Genomic DNA, 12,643 nt, shown 5'->3' with positions numbered 1-12,643 from the left:
CCGGTGATTTATGTGCCCAGGAAATTGACTTGTGATATATGGTTCCTTAGTGCAGCTAAGACCTTGAAAAGGTTCCGCAAAATCAATACGTGCATTTGATTTAAGCCAGCAAAGGCAGGGAAAAATAGAGAAACTACAGAGGTACCTAAATTCACAAAAGAATAAACAATTAAACAATTTTGTAAATTATCTTTAATTACATATAACATATGAATGGTATAGTGCTTTAATTGTTTGGTAAAATAAATAATTAATTAATAATGTAGTGTTGGTTACTTAAAGTCCTTTTGCAAGTACAAAAATCAATTAAGGCCAAGTCGAAGCAGTTTTTAAATCGATATTGGCATTGACCAGGCATTAAGTTCAACCACAATTTGCAAACGGCGACGCACAGAAAAATAAAACCCTGAAAGGCAAAAGCCGATTGACCGGGCCAAGAAACCTCTTGATTCGAGGTCCTGCGGCTGAAAGGATATAAAGGGTTTCAAGAGCAAGAGCAAGGCAGACACAGAATCAGAAATTGAAATTAAAGCAGGGCAAAAGTCAAGGCTTAGTGGGCCGGCGTTTCAATTATGACATTGCCATATCTAATCCGGGCTTTAATTAAGGCCAGCTGACTTTAACAACAAGAACAGTAGAGGCGGGCATTAAGCAGCCTTTGAGCCAACTCACCTTTTTAATGAGGCGAAAAAGTTGATGCCACATAACGATGTCATAATGGCCATTGTGTGGGCAAGGAGCAGCCAGGACGAGTAGCCGCAGGAGGAGGAGCAGCAGCTGAATGTGGATGTGGAGCAGTGGTTTTAGCGCCTGTTGGTGCTTTGCACAATGGCCAAGACCGCGGTCCGATGGCTTTATTGTGTTTTTAATTAGAAAAACTTTTGCATCTCCACCTCAAGCCCAGCCACAATTGGTGGCATCGAATTGAAGGCAGCCACATGGCCGCAAACACCAAAGCCCACAGAATGCAACAATTTCTCGGGTTGCAAACTATGGGCCTCAGTTTAGCATAATATTTTCCACTAGCCAAAAGTGTTGAATATCGGCCCGGGGCCCTGAGTAGCTGCTAAAAAATACGACAAAAATATTCGAAGAAAAACAAGCTGCCCAGCCAAGAGCCGCAAAAATGCTGGCTGCAAAAGGAGCCGCAACCGAAAAAACTATGCAACACTTGGCCAATGGAGCCAACGCAGCCACTGGAGCCATCGGAGCACAACAAAGGCGCTTACCAGGTGTTGGTGCATGCCAGGAGCGGATGCGGGGCGACCGGGGGCCCAGGACATAGCCACAAACTTTGGCGAGGACTCCTACTTGGTCCACTGGTTGCACTGGCAGAATAAAAGGTGCTCTTTGTTGTCAGCAAGGAAATATTTCTTAGGTTCTAACCTCTTATACTTTACATTAAATTACATCGAACTTATAATCTTTCGATTTAATTTTAATTATTTTGTTTGGAAATTGAAATCAAGTTTCGAGGATTGGAAAGTCAACCAGTTTTTTATATTTTGTGTCTGGGATTTCAACTGAGTTTTTACCCCAAAAAATGTGTCATTGGTAGATTTCAGTGCATTTTCACCGAATATTTTAAATTAAATAAAATAGGCACATTTTTTTCCAGTGCAGAATCCAGAGGGCAAGAGAAAAAACACCGAGTCCCGGGCTCGGGGAGCCATATGCGAAATTGTTTTATAGCTGGCCGGGAACGGTCAGTGCGGAGCGTTGAGTTTGTTTATGGCCACAGCCAGCAGCCTGGCCCAGAACGGATGTTGCCTTTAACTTGTATATCCTTTACTTTAGTCCGGCACAGTCCTTGTGCGGATGCCTCGTCCTACGCCGGCAATCTGAACGCAGGACGGTGGCTGGGGGAGGGGGGGAAAGTTCCTGGGCATTCGGTTTCATGTTGAAGCGTTTAACAAAGCGCCGTAAATTGCATCAGGCGTGCAACCACAAGCTTTCCCCCCATTCTGGTATTTTATTCGGCTTTTCGTTGAGTTTCTTATTCCAAGTTTTGCGGCCCTATGCGGTACAGGTCAGCTTTTATTGCCTCGAAAAAAAACAATTTAAGCTTTGGGTTTTAGGGATAGTTGTAGGCTTTTAGCATGGTCGAAAACTAGATTATTGGCTTGTGGTAAATGCTGCTCAATGCTGCTCAATGCTCATGGAAACGAAGCTAATGGCATGCGACTTGGGTTCTTCAGCAGACGACAACTGCAATTTATGGAGCTCGAGACCGAACTGAAATGCAAATTCAATCAGCTCCCTTGGCAGACTGCAATTAAAACATTTGCTGAATTTTCATTTGGCCCTCGGGGCGCTCCAATCTCCAACAATTATGGGTGCTTGTAATCAAAGCCCCAGCTGCGCGTTCCATTGCCATGTTGCCAATGTTTATTGAAGTCCGCGAATGGCCAAACAAATGGCAGGGAGCCACATCCCGGGTGGCTCCACAACGCCCTGCCACGCCCCGTTTTGGGATCAGGCGAGTGTCCAAACTTCCGCGACGGTGGCAAGTGCAGCAAGGCGTTGCTTTTTTAATAGAGTCATAACTTGCTGCGAACTAATGGGCTTGCAAGCAAAGCAGAATGCACTGCGAGGAATTCGGGACATGTATATCGTATGCTGAATAATAAATGAAATCGAATGGAATTTACATTTGGAATTTCATATTCTATCCAGAGAGCTTACTAATTTTAAATCGGTATATTGTTTAGTCTATTGAACTTATATGAAGCTAACAATATCTTTTGAGATACCTTTCCTTTGTATACATTTAATGTTTTTTTTTTTTTTTTTTTTTTTTTTTTTTTTTTTTTTTTTTTTTTTTTTTTTTTTTTTTTTTTTTTTTTTTTTTTTTTTTTTTTTTTTTTTTTTTTTAATAAAAAAAAAAAAAAAAAAAAAAAAAAAAAAAAAAAAAAAAAAAAAAAAAAAAAATATATATTTTTTTTAAACTTTGGTCTTTGTATATTATATAAATATAATAAAATAAATAAATATAAAATATTGGATACAAAATTTCTCACCGTGCCTTCGAGCAGCCCTTGGTTAGCCATAGCATAGTTCCCTCGAGTTTTAATCCTGCACTTTTTTTTGTCCTCATGCTGCTCGGTGACTCCACTTTGGTTACAATTCAATTTGCAATGGTCGCTTTTTCTTGGCCACGTTTTTTTCGGCCTTTTAGTCGCGGTACGCTTTAAAAATTTGTTCCCGTACCTGGGCAGTGTCGTAAATGTGTGGAAATTGTTGGGTGTTATGCCTCGTAGGTATGACTGCGAGTTGAGCAACGGGCGGTCGGTCGGTTGGTCCTTCGTTATAGCGAACTTCATCCCCATTCCCATTCCCATCCCCATCTCCGTCTCGGTCTCCATCTTCTGGTGGAGTGTGTGGCATTTGGCCAACAAATCTCTCGCTTTCCCTGGCGGCGCTCGCTGTCGTTTTATTGTCTTGGCATAATGTTGACGTTCTAGACTTGGTCTAGATGATGGTGGGCTGGGACTGCGTTACTCCTGGTGGGTTCTTGGGGAAATGGTTGGCCATGTGGTCCTCATAATTGTCTTGCGCAAATGGTCGTGTAAAATTTTAATTGCTTTTTAGTGCAAACTCTTGGAAAATTTGTAGTACCCAAGGCGGGCAAGTTGGGGGCTAAAGCAGAGGAGTATACCACTTACCCGATTTTGTATGCATGTGAAGGGTCAGCTTTTGTGGGCTGATTAGGAAATGTTTATGACAAAGGTGTTTTGCTCTTGGGCATAATGGTTCCGTTTCGGGACTTGAAAGGTCCAGGAAGTGCTTAGTACGGAACGAGGATTTACTATAGTTAAGGGTTTAATCTGTTAATTGTCTGGTTGAAAGTACACGTTAACATGGAACGCTTGGATTGAGGGAAATAGGAAAAATAATAAATTACTGACTAATATATGCCATTGCGAGCTTGAGTTTTAGAAACCGTCGGAAGTGATTTTAGACTTCTGGAGCACACACAAATATTATTTTATGAGCTCCAAGCAAATGTTTAGCCTTTAAACGCTTTGAAGCACAACGAAGGTAATGGAAAATGCTGAATCTCAAGTTTCGAGCAGCAGCTGGAAAACCAAACAGAAGCAACAGCCACATCTCAACCGAAATCAGCAGACAACTCATTAAAATCCAAAGTAATTTTCCACACCATATCACCGTGCATGACACATATATCAAAAATTTATGTGCGAAACGTCAGAAAGTTTGAACACGGCCACCATAAAAACAATTTGAATACATTTTTGATTACATTTATGGTGGCGTTTGCTGGAAGGAAACCAAGTCAAGCTGAAAACAACTTTCGAACAACACTTGACATGGAAATTTTGGGTGCGTATGCACAGCTCCCCTCTTTCTATGCAAAAACATGCAGGATCCCAAGGATCCCAAGGCGGCCCAAAACTCAAGCCCCAAGTCCTGTGACGAGGGCAAGTGATATGGTATGTGTGTTGGGAGTCCAAATATTTGTTCTTTTTCCTCATCTACGCCGGCCAAACTAAACCGAACCAAAATTTACAATTTCATAACTTTAAGTGTCCCTCATCATTTTCATATATATTTTATTTTCCGGTTTCTATTTTTCTATTTTTTTTCCCAGATAGTGAGAGCTCTCTAGCTGGCTGGCCAGCTCGGCTCGTTAGCATTTTTCCGGTTATCTCTTGCCAGATTTATCGAGCTCATTGCCCCAATGGCTGAGGCCCGTCATTTACGGTCACAATTTTTGACATTCATTGGCCTTTTTCCTCAGCTCCACCGCTCCTTAGCTCCACTGTTCCACCGCTTTTCGAGCTCCTTTGGCATTTTTTGCGGATCCCTGGCCTCTCGATAGGACACGACACTCAAACTTAAATAGAAATGAGCGCATGAAGCGTGAAATTAAATTTGATAAATTCTATTTACGTATAGAGATGGTAGATTTGTGGGTTCTGTTTGGCTGGACACCAAAATGGGGGGCGACAGGAACTGGGGGCGGGGCAGATATTAGGGTAGCTGGTCCGAGGTCATAATTTAAGTGTATCGAATGGGTTTTTTAACGCTCGGTTGTGCAGTGTAAGCGTGATTAGGGGAGAAATAAAAAGCTAAGGTTGGCGCTATGTAAAAAAGGAAAAGTATTTTGAGGTTTATCTTGCTTTAATCTTAAAGCCTGGGCATCCAGCTATAAATTTTAAACTATTCATAGTAAGGTTCGTAAATTGTAGCACTGTTAACAACTTTTGTGTACCTAACAACCAGTTAAGAAGTCTATTTCCCAAGTCGCCGCAGCTATTCATCGTTTTTTGCACTGCTCATTAAGAATGCACCACCCAAGAGAAAAGGGAAGCCATAATAATATACTATATACAAAATAATAATGTAATCATAATCATCTGAAGAGCAGGCAGAAGTGCCGCCCACATAAACGGAACCGCAGCATCACGAAGCCCACGAAGAAAGGGCGACCACAGCAAAAGGTACAACAGACACTGGGCGCATTGAAAACTTTTAATATTCACTCTTGTCGGCTGCATAAATTAAGGCACTCACAAATGGTTGAGATTGGATGGGTCGGCGGTTGGGGTTCGAGTGCTGAAGGGGTGCAGTGCGGGCAGTGGCGAGTGTTGGCCAGTCGAAAATGCAATAGCGAACAACAGAAGTGAAGGCTGTGCGACAGTGATGCCAACTGGAGATATCAACAGTAGCTAAACACCTATGTTTATAAATAATATCATTTAAATAAATATCATTTTAAAAAACTACAATTACATAGTATATTTATTATTTATATAAAGTATTTAATTCTGAACGAAAATTTGTTACCAGAAAATAAAACTACTTCTTTGGAAAGGGTTTTTTTGTTCCAATCTTTTACAGTTTGAAAGTGGCCAAGTGCGCATCACTGACTGCGGAGATGCGGCTGATGGAGCAGATAACATGCAAACCAATGGAAGGCCACTCGACTGAAGAGAGCGGTCGCTGAAGAGCGCGGCGCAAAATAAAAAGCCAACAACAACTCTCTGCAAAGGTCTGGGGCCACGAAGAAGAACAAGAAGGAGAAGGCGGGGAAAAGGAATCGTAGGGAGGAGTAGGGGTGGGGGGAAGAGAATGCACAAAGCGAATGAAGTATGAAAACGGCGGAGCCAAAAGGCTGCCAACTTGTGGCGCCTTTTGTTGTTATTACTCGTTGTTGCTGTTGCTGTTGCTCTTTCCTGTTTGTTATTGCACTTTTGCGTGCTGAAAAGAGACAAAGGCAGAGGTGTGGGAAGGAGAGAGAGAGGGGGTGTGGCCGCAAGGCGCTGGAGCAGCCAAAAATTGCAAACCCAGTTGGGGCACTCAAACTCACTTCAATGAATACTTTATGGGTTAATAATCGTAAAACCATTCAGCGCAAAAGCCTCGCAGCCCTTTGGGCCTTTTGGCCAGCCAGCTGATGCACTCGAAGAAAAAGTTGCATACCAATCTTGAGATTTGTTTACAGTTTGCAAGTTAATTGCTTCTTAGGATCGCAAACTTTTAATTCAAGAACTTTAAGATAGAGTCCTGAAGCGGAAACGATGAAAATTATTTATAATTTTCAACAAAAAAAAAAACATTTTTTCATTTTTTTTTTAGCTTACACTAGTTTTCTTAATTTATATCTTAATTTCATATCATGCATATTACTAGTTAGAAGAGCTGAGCTGAAGCCAACATTCTTTTCTTACAGTGTAACCACCCTCGCTACCTGCTTTCCTTCCCATGGGCAAAGTTTTTGTGCGCGAGAATTCATAAACAATGTGCATAAAGCGCAAAATGTAGCGCTTCTGGGGGCATTCTGCAGGAGGGGGGTTTTTAAAGAGGTTTCTAGCGGGGTGGTGAGGTCAAAGGGGTTAGGGGGGTGATATCCCAGTGCAGTGGCAAATTGTTTGGGGCCCCCTCTTTGTTATTGTTGCTGCAACAAGCTGCTGTTATTGTTGCAACTTGCAACCGGCAGCTGCCTTTTCGAGTTTGTCAGGTGAGTTGGAACATCGCTTATGCAGGTTTTCGTGTTTTCCCTGATTTTCAACATGCGCCTGAGTGTGGGTGTTGGCAGGACTCGTATTGTTGTAGCTGTAGCTGCAGTTGCAGTTGTAGTTGTAGTTGTAGTTGTCATTGTTGATGTTATTGTTGGCCAGGTTCTTAGTGGATAGACTGAAGTTGGCGCTGACAAACGATGTAAAGAGGATTTTGGGATGAGAGATATTGAAGTGATTTGAGCTGATTGGATGGGAACACAAGGGAATTACGACAATTTAGACTCTGATCTTGCAGCTACAATAAACAAATAGGTCTTAAAAAAGGTAATCTTTCTGAAGAGTAAAGTAGTTAAAGTTAAATGCACTTCTAAACAGTCTATCACGTTCTATCCTTTTTACTTTGAAAGTGCGAGATAACAAATATAATCGTTTAAAGACAGGTTAATAGCCAACAACGCTTCAGTAACTCATTAATCTCCTTGTCACATTTTAAATACTCATAAATAGACCTTCATTTATCATCCACTGATATCCCCCCTGCTCAGTTACTAATCGAATACAGATAAGAAATCCCAGAAGCACGTTCATCCCCTCCAACGAAAGTTTCAAATGCCAATAATTCAGAAATAAATAACTCATACGCAGCGTGGGCCGGAGAGGTAAAGCCAAAAAAAAATCTAAAACGCAACTGGAGGCAAAAATGAAATAAGAAAATAAAACAATAACAGAGAAACAAAGGTAAAGTCACGCCTGCCAAATGGTAAATGGTAAAAAAATGCTTCACAGTCAATTGTAAATATTTTTGCCATTGAGTTTTATTTGAAAAGTTGCCGACGCCTTTGTTGTTTTTGTTATTGAGGGGGAAAAATACGTTAAAAATATACCACCACCTAATGAAAAGTCATCCCCAAAATGTTAGGGGGGCGTTGGTTGGGTGGAGCAATATTACACCATATACCTGGGGGCCCGTCAGGTTTTACACGCTCGTTACGTTTGATTTATAAAACTTGATGCTGGCTGTTGGCGCTGTAAGGCGAACGCACAAATTAATTGCCGTTGTTGTGCGTTGATAAATTGCGTATACGCCGCATTGCACGCCGGAGAGTTCTTTAACAATTTGCCGAACGGTACGGGGTAAGGGGTAAGGGGTGAGCTGGCGAAATATTTAAGCAATAAATAAAATGCCAAGTCAAGTTTAGTTCGCTCCTGCAAATATCATTCCCTTTGATTAACGCAGTGGGATAAATGTGGGGTTATGGCCCAAAGTTTGCCAGCCATTTAGCAGTTGTAAAGATATTTTATCGGGGATTCTTTGCATTTAATTAATTGCAAATGGCTGGCTCCAGGTGCTATGAGCACTAGCAGTTTTAATGGGAAAGTGTTTAAGTGGAGTATCAAATTACCAAAGTAATCGGTGGTAGCTACAAAAAAGAAGCAAATGAAGCAAATTGCAAGCAGCAAACGAGAAATTTGAAATTTTAATGGATTAAGTGGATTGATGCTTTAACTGAAACCGGTTTATTAATTTGGTGACAGCTTTTCCAAATTGGTTATTTTTATTTATTTTTTAGTGATTTTATGTAACAATGCAACTTGATTGCTTTAAAGGGCTTTGAAACTCATTTAAGCCCTGCTGTTTGCACTGCCAGAAAACGGTTATTAAACACTTCCCATTGCTGTCCATCCTTTCACCTGTTCCTTAGCCGGCTGTCTCCATAATTTATATTCCTTAACGCTTTCCCCGTCTGCGGATTCTTTTTCCGGCTCTGCTAATGCGCGACCCCTTGCCGTGAAATCCGCACAAAGTCGGTACTTTGTTTAAGCATTTCTCTTAATTTGTTTTGGCAAGAAAAGAAAACAATATTTCTTTTGCAGTTTGGTTATTTCTGTGTGGATATTTCACTCGGACCCGCTGAGTGCGGCGCCAGCGGAAATGAAAACTTAACGCTTATTTGAGCCTTCAACAGTGCACATAAATCACCAGGCTACCAGGCTTTTCCTCCTCCACCGATTTCCCGCTTTCCCGCTTTTCCCGGCTAAGCGAAAAATCAGCTTTGGCAGTCTACTTTTCGGGGTCGCAGGTCGCAGTCTCCTAGCAATCGCATTTGGAGTCTGTGTTTAGTCGCTTATTTTCTCTATTTTCTCGCTCTGCAGTTTGTTCTGTCTGGGGGCTTTGTCTGCCGGCCTGTCATAATTCCGTCTCTAAATGTTTTTCGACCGCATTATGCTGATGACGATGATGGCGATGATGATGATTGGGCGCATATGTGCGTGAAAAGTGTTCCACTCGCTTTTCCGCTTCTGCGGCGTGTGCAACTTCCGTTTCCGTTTTGGCGCACCGGAAGCGGCAGACGCCTGCGGCAGGCACTTTCGCTGATTGCTGATTTTACGACTTATTGAAAAACCTAAATTATTTTCGAGCGTTCTCAGAAGCATTCCAGGGAATGCATCCAGAACACAGAACCACTTAACCCCCAATACAATCGTTACGCCCCCCTCATTTGTACTTCCAGTTATTAGCATTGCAGCCCCTAGTTTTTGTGTTGTTTTTTTTCCCCCACCGCCAGCAATAAAAAATCTTTCCCTGGGAACTGCATTTGATTGCCCTCGGCGAAATGAGTTTCGTCTCGAAGCTTACATTTTGAAGTAATCTCAAAATTTGTGCTCTCCTCATTTGATTCAATTACACCTTTGGGTGTTGTAATTTTATTTTTGCCCTCCTCTTTCGCAAAACAAATGGCTTGAGATGGAGCACAATGGATAGCAAACGGAAACGGACATAAAAGGGAGGAAAATTCAGGACGAAAGAAACGAGTGCAGCTGTTTTCAGCAAAAGATGCGGCTGCGTCTGCTCTTTAAGCTGAATTTGGTGGGGCATCATTAGGGGCACAACAAAAAAAGCTGATAACTTTTCAATTTCATTTCTAAGCTAGTTTTTTTTTTTTATTTTTTATTTGTTAGATTCATTATGTCAACTATGAACCAGTTTTGATAAAGTTATTTAAGGTGTTTGTTTATTTAAATACTTTAAGTCCTGTGTGGTTGAAAGTTTTTTACGTATTTTTCGTATTTTTGCTCAGTGCACCCAGAGTCTGAGGTCATTTGAGCTCCTTTTGGCAGCTTTGCACTACCAACAATGGGCGAAAAATGCGAATTTCGCGCTAGTTTTTATACAACAAGGCTGCTAATTTGATGCTGCAACAATACAGGCAACAGTGCCCTGTTTGTGCCCCCATTTTTCACCCTCTGCCCCCTGCCCCCCATTACCACCCCCCTTTGCCCAGCGAACCACAAGCTTATAAAAGCCACGCATCCATCAGGGGTGGCGGTGGCCCCTTTGGTGTAGCTTTAATTTCATGCTTACTTTAATGCGAACAAGAGGAAAAGCCCCCACTTTACCCGCCCATGTTGACTTTGTGCCGTAGTTAACGGCTTTTGGGGAAATGGGGTAGTGAGTGGGCGGCGGTGGGTGGCTTCGGAGGTTAACTACTTTTCATGAGCTTAATTTTAAATTGAGGCTGCTGCGGCGGCTTCATTTACTTTGTGCCTCGGCCAACTTTGTTGCCGGCAAACTTTTCCGCGGACTGTTTAGCAAAAAGGCAAAAGTTAACTTGTGGCAGACCCACGGGCACTTACCTCCCCCCCCCCAATCCTTCGAAAAAAAATTCTATTAGGAAATGCAAACCGGTTGCAAGGCCATTGAGTTATTAAGCCAACTAATTGCTTATTTGCACTGGGTAAAGGCTCAGCGATCCGATCTTCGCAATCGCAATTTGCACTCAGCGCGAAAAATTGCCACTCACGCCCCTCACTTTCCAGGGGGCGTGACTTAGCCAGATAGCAAATCTCCCCATCCACTTGTTTCGGCCATTCAAACAGCAACGCCTATTTTCCATTTTTCCTGGCGAGTGAGTGCAGCTGGCTGATTTTTCCAGCCTTAAGTTTTTAATTGCCCGTCCAGTTGGTCATGATCGCGAGTTTAATTAAGCCACGGAGCTTGGCTATTGCGTGTTGATGGCTCTATCAGTGGGCTGCACTTATCCATCCATCTACTGAAATTAATATTTGGTTTTAGACTAGTTAATAGAATGAGGCAGTGACTCAGATTATCAGTGAATAATGCGTGAATTATATACAAAAATAAACAAATTTCATTATATTTCCAGTTTTGTAAATTGTTTTTGAGAGCCATTAAGAAAACTTAGCTGTGTGAATTTTTGTTAAGAATTCCAAGGATGCGCCACCTAAACCCCTACTGATTTTCGGTTAATAACTTGTTGTAACTTTGCAGACATTTCGCAGATAAATATGAGTTTGCGCTGTCTTTTTATCGTGCCACTAAGCATTATGCACGATATCCGTGCTCTTTGCTCTGCCTGCATATGGGAGCAACTTTGGCCAAAAGCAAACCACTTAAATTCATTTTAATTCAAGCGCATAGCAACCCGACCTCTGCCCACATCTTTTGCCATATAGCCGAGCCCTTAGCTCATAATAATTTCACAACGCATACACTAGCCGTAAAATAATTTTCCTGCATTTTTTGTCTTTCCCCAGTGCGAGCTACTTTTAGTGCACTGTCTGCCCAGGAAAATGTTCTGTTTTTCTTGGGGGTTTTCCTATTTTTATTCGTTTTCTGGTGTGTCTAGTGCGTCTCAAAGGGTTTCACACTTTGTATGTTTGCGCCAGGAGCCAAAGGCAGCATATGAAAATATTTGTTAAGCCTTTCGCAATGTGAAAGCAGTTTGTGTGACTGGAACAAGTCGGGGGAAAGTTGAAATGTACATATTTAAGGTTCATTTTGGTTTATTACAAGCAGACATCCTTAAATTATAAGTTGTACCAGAGCCTGTTTAAAACAAGTGAGAACGCTAAAACTTATGAATTTTCCCATAATAGAGAATACTTCTTTTATGCTGAATTTTTAGTTCATACAATTTTAATTGCCAGTAAAACGGAGAGCAATCAATTTGTTGAATGGTTCTTGTGCAAACACCTTAAAATGCCATAAATTCCGCACGACTATTTATTGTTTTTATCGGCTGACCCAATTTTCCAACATTTCCAACGAGCAGAACAGCAGCTTTTGCCTGCAAAATGGATGACCCTACACATCATTCATTGCCATTTCTTTCGATACCTAAGCCATTGTTTTTTGGCCATTGGCAAACAATACGACAAATTGGTATTGCATTGTCTATCTCTACTCCCTATCGGTTTTTGCAATTTTCGCAAATTGTTTTCACGCAAAATATTTGCGTTTAACTGCTGTTTCGAGTGTGTTTGTGAGTGTCTGTGTGTGTGTATCGGGATATCGGGATATAGTATATCTGCCATTTATATAGGCCATTAATATTGCATTTTTGTTGCACTCGAAACATTCATCGATTGCTGAATGCGATTGTTGTCAGCCCTTTTTGCACTCGCTGCGCTTCAAATAGCACAAATTCCTCGACATTTTCGCAGATTTGGATGTTTTTCGCAGTTTTGCATTTTCTCATTTTTGCATGGAAATTAATTTGCGTAAATTGTATTAAATGTTTTGCCATGCCCAGCAAACTGTGCAAATTTTAATTGAATGCCTTTTGTTTGCCTCCGAATAATTCAGCAATGTTTGCCTTTGTTGCTGTAGTTTTTGGCCTTGTTAAATCGTTTTT

The sequence above is a fragment of the Drosophila teissieri genome, chromosome 2R (assembly GCF_016746235.2).
Source record: "Drosophila teissieri strain GT53w chromosome 2R, Prin_Dtei_1.1, whole genome shotgun sequence".
NCBI lineage: Eukaryota > Metazoa > Arthropoda > Insecta > Diptera > Drosophilidae > Drosophila > Drosophila teissieri.
This window is presented reverse-complemented; position numbering follows the sequence as displayed.